Below are 8,111 nucleotides of genomic sequence, written 5' to 3'. Positions count from 1 at the left end.
ACGTAAGTAAGTTAGTTACACACACACACACACACACACACACACACACACACACACACACACACACACACACACACACACACACACACACACACACACACACACACACACACACACACACACAAACCAAAAGCATGTGGACTATCACTGGAAGCAGATGTCCTCCACTGTATTCATCGCCTCTCAAACACTCCTCCACCTGCAGACCTACTTCAAACACACACTGAGATACAACATCCACCTGCACAACATTCATACTCTCTCATGACGCCTCTACGTGTTGTCCTGAAGGGAGCGTTGGTTACTGATCTGAGAAAAAGTTAAGAAAGACAACGAGAGCCAGATTAATGAAGGATCTGCTGTCTCTTGAAGCATCAGGAGCTGACAACTCACTTCTGACAAAGCACAGCTCTGCAACTTCACCTTGTAAATGACTCCCACAAGAACTGTTGTAACCTTGAAGGTGGGGTCAAAGGTCACCCTGGCTTAGTGGAGCCAATCACTCTGAGCAGAAGGAGTCATCCCCGCAGGACGTGCCGGTGACGGAGACCAGACACATCCTCCGCGTCCCACTATGATGATGTCATTTGTCCGACCGTGACAAAGTTCCAATGAAAGAAAAAGATCTTGTGATCGCTTTGCACTGCGCCGTTCTGGAATGTGAAAGATCGGCCATGTTGACAATCAAACGTCTTGTTTGTTCATGTTTTATTTTTTTTGAATATTCACTCATTTGACCTTCGGCACACATTTCTGCGAATATCAGCCGGAGATGTTTAAGAATCCAGTGAGAAGCTACAGTAAAGTCCGACATGCATGTGTTTCATATTCTTTTCTATGTCTGAATATTTTTCTTAAATCACTTTTTTCTTTCTTTCTTGGCCTGTCGGGCGAGCACATGCAGAAAGTCTGTGGACGGATGCAGTTATTGGTGAGGCTCCCCGGCAGATAAAAGCAGCCTTTGATGAAGGGCATCTTTAAAGTGTAGACATACTGTAGTTTTGTAACAGTGGCATTAGTCAAAATGAAGAGCTAATACCTCTCGTCATTGGATTATCAATATCAGGGGAGAAGGAGATTCTTTACACGTCTTCAAAGACGCAAATCACCCATGATGCCTCAGTACAGCGTGACCACTCAGAAAATGATTGTATATACGACGATGCTGATCACATTTTGGATCATTCAAAGACAAACCTAAAGTGCACTTACCCTCAGGATGGGAGGGGTCTTAAAATCTGAACTTTGATGATGTTTGTTAAGTGGACCAGTGTTTCTACCTGTGGATGAGCATTCCTGCTGTACTTTTTTATTTCCTTATATTTCCTTTATAACGAGGATATGACGTGTCCTTGGTTTGTCATTGACGTGGCAGGCAGCGTTCTGTTTACTGTCAGCAGCGGGGATGTTTTTGCGCCCCGGACCAAACATAAGATTTTAGCAGTTAAGATAGAGCAATAGCACTGAGATAGTTGAATACCCACAGTGCAATTGGACACAGGTTAAGCGCAACCAACGTTTATGAGAACAATGTGCCGTCCCTGGACTGGCATGGCTTAGAGAACTTCAAAGACTTTGTGAATTTTTCTTTTTTCTATCCAAACAGTTGAACAGCACCAAAAGAACAGGATGGATATATAAACACATTTCTTGAAAAAAAAACTATTTATACATTCAGATTCTGTGTCTTTTTACTTGTGTAACGCAATGAAGACGGTGCTATGGATTTAAAATGCAGTATGTTTTATTTTTTTGTTCCTTCACTTATGTTGCATTGTGTACGCATCCAAAAACGAATCTTTGTTGATGTTATGAAAATGTGAAGAAAAAGAATGATGGCGAGTTTCAGCTCCATATCATGAAGGACAATCCGAGTGTAGCTTTTGTAGTTTTACAAAAGAAATCATGCAGCGACCTGACATATCATATGTCTTATCTTTTGTCTTAATTAATGCAAATGATTTATTTTTATATTTGATATCAAAAATGAACCCTGTGTGTACTTAGAGACCAAATTGTCCGCCTGTGTGCCTTGAAGTGTCATGCTGACCAACCTTTGTGAAGGTAGCCTTAACAAACTGAAAGGCCAGTTTCATTCTTAACTGACTATGTAAAGTGTAAATATTGACTTTGTTTTTTGTCTGCCTTTGTCTTTTCTACTATTTTTGTTTCCAAAAAAATCCATAATAAAGGTTAATTCTATTAATTTGCATAAGAGCTTTTATTTACTCCTATAAACATATAAACTTGCTTCACTTTAACGGTAAATTCACCACGGCTTCCTGTCCTATGGGAATTTTTGGACTGAAAGCCGAAAGCTAATGCAATATTCCTTTGACTATCAAAATATAACACTCGTATACAGCATTAAGAAAATATTTATTGTCCACAGGAGTTGACAAAATAAAGATTATCAAAAGCAAATGCAAATCAATACAAAACACAAATGTTCAAACAGTAATCAGACTACTTATGGTTTCAAATGAGTCCTCTGTTATGGCTGAAATCACAATATCAACACTTTGGCGCACTTTACAAGAGACGGTCTGCTTTTCAATTTTTTTGCATTATTTAATGAAAACACTCTTAGCAAGCGGCTTTCTTAAAGCGGCGGGAAAAAGATATACATGAATCAGTATTTTTTGCTTTTTTAAAAAACAACTTTTTGCGACACATAACAAACGCTAAAGTGAAAATAATCAGAATAGTGGCTGAACTGTGATCAGTGGTTTAAGACGTTTTCCCATGGGCATTTTCATTAAAGCAGAGTGTAATGCATGAGCAGAGTTGAAGTTATACAGTGTGCATACACCAAATTCACAAACATACACTTAGGCCTACTCAAAAAACATACACAATAAAAAGAAAGCTATCCAGTTTCTACAGCACAACAAGCAGAAGATCTTCGTCAGATTCCACATGCTCCTCTTTCTCCCACAACACGGGGCTCTGAGAGCCAGAGCGATTAGCTTATTAGCATTTTAGCTGTAAACATTCATTGGCTGTGACCGCCCTCTAACCATCACTGTGCCATTATCATTACTCATCTTAATGTCCGTCTGGCAGTGAGTCATCCGATGCCAAGAGGATGATGGTTATCACGGTGTTACCCAAGGCACTCGAACCAGCAGCCATTTTGTTTCTTTGTCAACGCAGGCCAGCTGTTTGTTTGTTTGTTTGTTAGTTTGTTTCTCTCCTTGTTTGCTTCATTCAAAATGTTCAGCCCTTGACTCTCGAATGAGGAGTCATCATTGATGTTTCAGAAACACAGTTAATCAAGAATACATCTCAGTGTCATGAGGCAAGCACGCGTCCAGAGAAAGAGAAAAAGTTGTATGAAAGATAAAAAGCCGGGGAATTGTCTTCTGATGTTTCTTTTTTGAGAGTCGAGGATTTTCCATTGTCAGTTTTCTGCAAAGATAAGAAACCAAAGATGAGAACATTGATAGGATAACACTTTTAATATTTGTGTGTCAGTCTGAAGCATATTTGTTTCAAAAACAACTCTGATATGTTAAGGTTATAAAATGTGTAAAAGCAAACAAACACTTTGGTTTCGTGCAAAGCGGAAAAGTCCCTACAGCTCCTTTGACTTCTCTTCTCTTGCTTTAACAAGCAAACATTTCATCTGGAGCATTTTCTGTTCACCCTAATTACAGTGTGCCTTTCCGTGCTTCAAGAAAGACACACAGAGAGAAGAAGAAGAAATCAGTAAGACAGAGTTAGACGTATGTTTGTGGGTGTCAGCCCATCACATGACTTTCATTATGCCATAAACACGCCAATGTGTAAATTGACAAACAAAAGCTTGTCTTTGTGCCCGGCGACCTCTAATCTGTTGTTCACATTTGTTCTATTCTTCTTTTTATCTCACATTGTCTGAGTTTTAAGGTTACAGAATGGAGGATATTTAAATATATAAATATAGGTAATTCAGAAAAAAAATGTGTTTATTAAGAATTCATATAATTAGTATTTATCTCTCTTTACCCTAGTTTTCATTGGTAGTGGCAGACTCCGCCACTGTTGCACTGGATATAAGCAAGAGAGATCCACTGGATATAATTGTTAAAGAAAACCCCTTAAAATGTGTTTCTGGAGTTTTTTTTGGAATGGCATTCTTTATTTCAAGATTTTGCACTTTTCTGTGACTCGAAGATACTTTTATTAATGACAATGGATGACAGACCCTGATGCATTTTTCACTCAAGTTATGTGCCGTTTTGTCGCCTACGTGTCAAACCAGAAGTCATTCCTCCATGGCTCTCTATCCCTGCATCTGTCTGAGCGAGGCCCACACACACACAACTGCAACAGCACATTATGCATGCAGCAGTTAAATACAAATACACTCATATACACGCACACACACACACATGCACACACAACAACAACCCTCCCACCTGCGCTCGCCTCACAGTCTCTAAAAATAAAGAAGAGTATCAGAAGCCACAACTTTTGGATGAACATTTTTTTAAACGCATTCGAGCCGCAGAGGACTTTACATCTGGTCCTGGATCAGTCCAAAGTAAAAGCCAGAGATTTAATATGCACAGCAGAGCACCAACAGCTGGTCAGTGCAAACTGTACAAAAAAAAGCACACACATTCACACACATGAACGCAGCAGAGCCAGGAGTTCCGGCAGAGGAAAGAGCAGTGACAGGCATTTTGATTATAGTATAAACAAAATGGAGAGTATTGTTTTTTTCCAACTCAAACGGAAACATCTCTCATTTTGAGCCAGACACCCACACGTCCTAAAATCAAATCATCAAAATGTAGTCAACTGTCCGCTGTGTGATCATATTTGTGAAGGTGTGTATGTGTCTGTGTGCTAGGCTATAGGCTATAGGCTATAGGCGATAAGCTATCAAGGAAAAGGGATCTCTGCCAGTAAAAGTACAACAAAATATTAGAAATACTTGAATATTCAGTGAGTCTAATGGTATATAAACAACTTTCTAGTTTTTTTCTTAGTGGAAGAATACTTTAGATGAATAAATTACAGAAACACTGTTAAAACAAAATGCTACACAAAATACAGCCTCCGATCACTTCTTCTTACACTTAATGAAACTGCTAAACGCTTTTTAACCGCAATATATTGTCATTTATTCCTTTTATTTTTGTCCGCTCCCTGAAAACCATCTGCCATTCTGTAGAGGAGATGTGGATTAAGATTTTTAAGTTTTCAGAAAACTTAAAAGAGTCTTTATCTAATATTTTGTTGACACCCTTGATATGTTGGACCTTCTGTGGGTTTTCAAATAATGGATTGATATACATGTAATTTAACGCATGTGTACACACTGTTTTAAATGACATGCATCATGCACACACACCTTTGATGTTTCACGGACTCTTTCTAACCTCATCGTCTTTCCTAAACTTAGACGTTCAGGTCAGTTTCAGGCCTTACATTTGTAGCACTTTCTGCGGCGGCCCCTGCAGAGCTGATGATAACAGGCAGAGCCGGCAAAGTGGTAGGTAATAACTACCGCGTTGTGTTCAAGGACACACTCAGCTACCACGTGCAGAGGCCTTGGCATTCCATCCACAGCACTGAGTGGAGCCCTGGACGTCTGCTGCTGAGGCCACTAGAGGTTTAATAATAACGCGAGTGGAACACCTGCAGTGTGCACATGGCCGGAGGCTGCTTGTGTGTGTGTGTGTGTGTGTGTGTGTGTGTGTGTGTGTGTGTGTGTGTGTGTGTGTGTGTGTGTGTGTGTGTGTGTGTGTGTGTGTGTGTGTGTGTGTGTGTGTGTGTGTGTGTGTGTGTGTGTGTGTGTGTGTGTGTCTGGACGTGCATGCATTAGGGCGTGTGTACGCACTTATATCCCGCGGCAACCAGCCTTTTTTAACAAAGCTGTGATCATAGGAATCCCTTTGAGGTTCAGCCTAAACAGCAGGTGCACCCTCATTTCCTCCACACACACATAAACACACACACACATAAACCACTTTCCAGTCCTCCTAAAGATACTGCCCGCTCCCAAATGTGACCCCCACCTGTTGTCCTTTTACAAGGTTGTCACTTCTCTCCTTGATCTCACAGTTCCATAACTTCTCTCCACATGCAAAGCAATGCTTCCTAAATAAATACAGGAACAACAAGTCTTCTTCAGAGCCTCTTTTCTGAGGACACCTTTTACAAGTACTTTAGACATATAATAACACATCGAGGCTTGCCAATAACATCATCTCTGACCCGACCATGTCCTGAGCGCCTCTTATCGTTTTCCAACTTAGTTTAGATTTAACCACGGCCACTTCTGCATTAACGTAGCTCTGCGTGACTGCAGAGAGAACGTCATCATCCCCATGGTAACGCTGAGGTAATATCACGTCTTCTCTAGCTTGGTAAAAAAACTATAAGGGCTGTTTATCAGTCAGTTCAAGTGAAAAATGTTACAGCGGTCTGCAGCAAGAGGAATATTTGTTATCCTAAATAAAGTACATTTACTCAAATACTGTACTCGTGTTCAAAAACGTGACAAAACAAAAAATTTGCTATTAAGCTACATGCCGGCTTTGGTTTCCAGTTTATTATTTTGATATCCTTGGTGAATTAAAATTCAAAATAAAACACATTAACTCAACTATGCATAACTTTGATGTTCTTTCATATCAAAGGTGAGGTAAGTTTGAGAAACCGGCTGGAGATACACTTTTTGTTATATTCCATGGAATGCTCTTAACATCCCGATAGCAATGAATATCTGAAGTGCTTTGACAAAAAATCCATAAAAAGACGTCATCTGTGGAAGCCGTAGCGCTGTAAAAAGCACGACCAATCATCTGAGCCGGCCCGGCTAAAATAACTGGATGGCCTACCTGCCTGTCAGCCTTCCATCTGTGCACAAACTTATCTCGTGCCCTCATTGGTCATGTGTGCGTTCGTGTGTGTTGGAGGAGGGGCTCTGTAAGGGAGTGGCAGATTTTTTCCGGTTGTGTATTTTCAAATTCTAGCGCACTCGAGCTGGTTTCTCCAAAATTACCTACCCAACCTTTAAGAAAGCGCTATTTTTATCTNGTGCCATGTACTCTAACCTGCAGGAAGCAAGGGGAGAGAACAGAGGGGCAGAGGGAAGAGAAAGATTAATGGCCTTGGTATTCGCTCAGTGTGTGTCTGAATGTTTCATATGAGGCTTGATTCACTTATAGTAGGGACCACAGTGTCTAGCGACTGCATTAATAAAAAAGCAGTTCCTTGGTGTTGATCCACCAGTTGTAAGCGGTTTGATCTGAATATAAGCATTGCCTGTCACATAAACAGTCTGGTCTAATATCCTTGTTGATAATTTCCAGAACTCAAATGCAATTCCGTTCTCCTCAGGGCTCTCACAGGCTCCTGCGAACACCACAGTTAAACCAATCGGTGTTTTCAAATGTGTTCATCTATGAGTGTGTGTGTGTGTGTGTGTGGGTGTGTGTTCTGGCTATGCATGGAAATAACATATATTTCACCCCGGGCCTAAATTATGGNTAACAACGCTATAGTAATATCATGTTGTAGATAAAAATAGCGCTTTCTTAAAGGTTGGGTAGGTAATTTTGGAGAAACCAGCTCGAGTGCGCTAGAATTTGAAAAAATTCTAGCGCACTCGAGCTGGTTTCTCCAAAATTACCTACCCAACCTTTAAGAAAGCGCTATTTTTATCTACAACATGATATTACTATAGCGTTGTTAACATGGGGACGCCGACTTTCCCTTTATACGTCCACGACGCAGTGCTACGTTAATTCGGAAGTGGTCATGGTTAAATCTAAACTTGTAGACAATAGTTCTCTTTAAACATCCATGGGACATATTGGGTCCCCTAAGTATTAAGACTGAAGCACTCTTTAAGGCTCCATTCAAACCTATAATTAAATACAGGGTTTAATCCCAGGTCAAATATACAATCAAATATTTCTCTAGTCTACAGTAGGTCTTGAAATATTGTCGTCAGTGATTGGGATGATATTTTATTGTCCTACACATTTGTCCTCATTGATGTTGAAAATGGAGCTGCTGGGATGCTAGAATAATACCTGACTTGATCTGACGATATCATGGTATAATAAAAATGTTCTTCTTCTTATCCGACCTCCCCCCCCCCCCCCAGC

Source organism: Notothenia coriiceps, unplaced genomic scaffold, assembly GCF_000735185.1.
Source record: "Notothenia coriiceps isolate Sejong01 unplaced genomic scaffold, NC01 NC01_scaffold00017067, whole genome shotgun sequence".
NCBI lineage: Eukaryota > Metazoa > Chordata > Actinopteri > Perciformes > Nototheniidae > Notothenia > Notothenia coriiceps.
Note: the sequence above shows the minus strand (reverse complement) of the source record.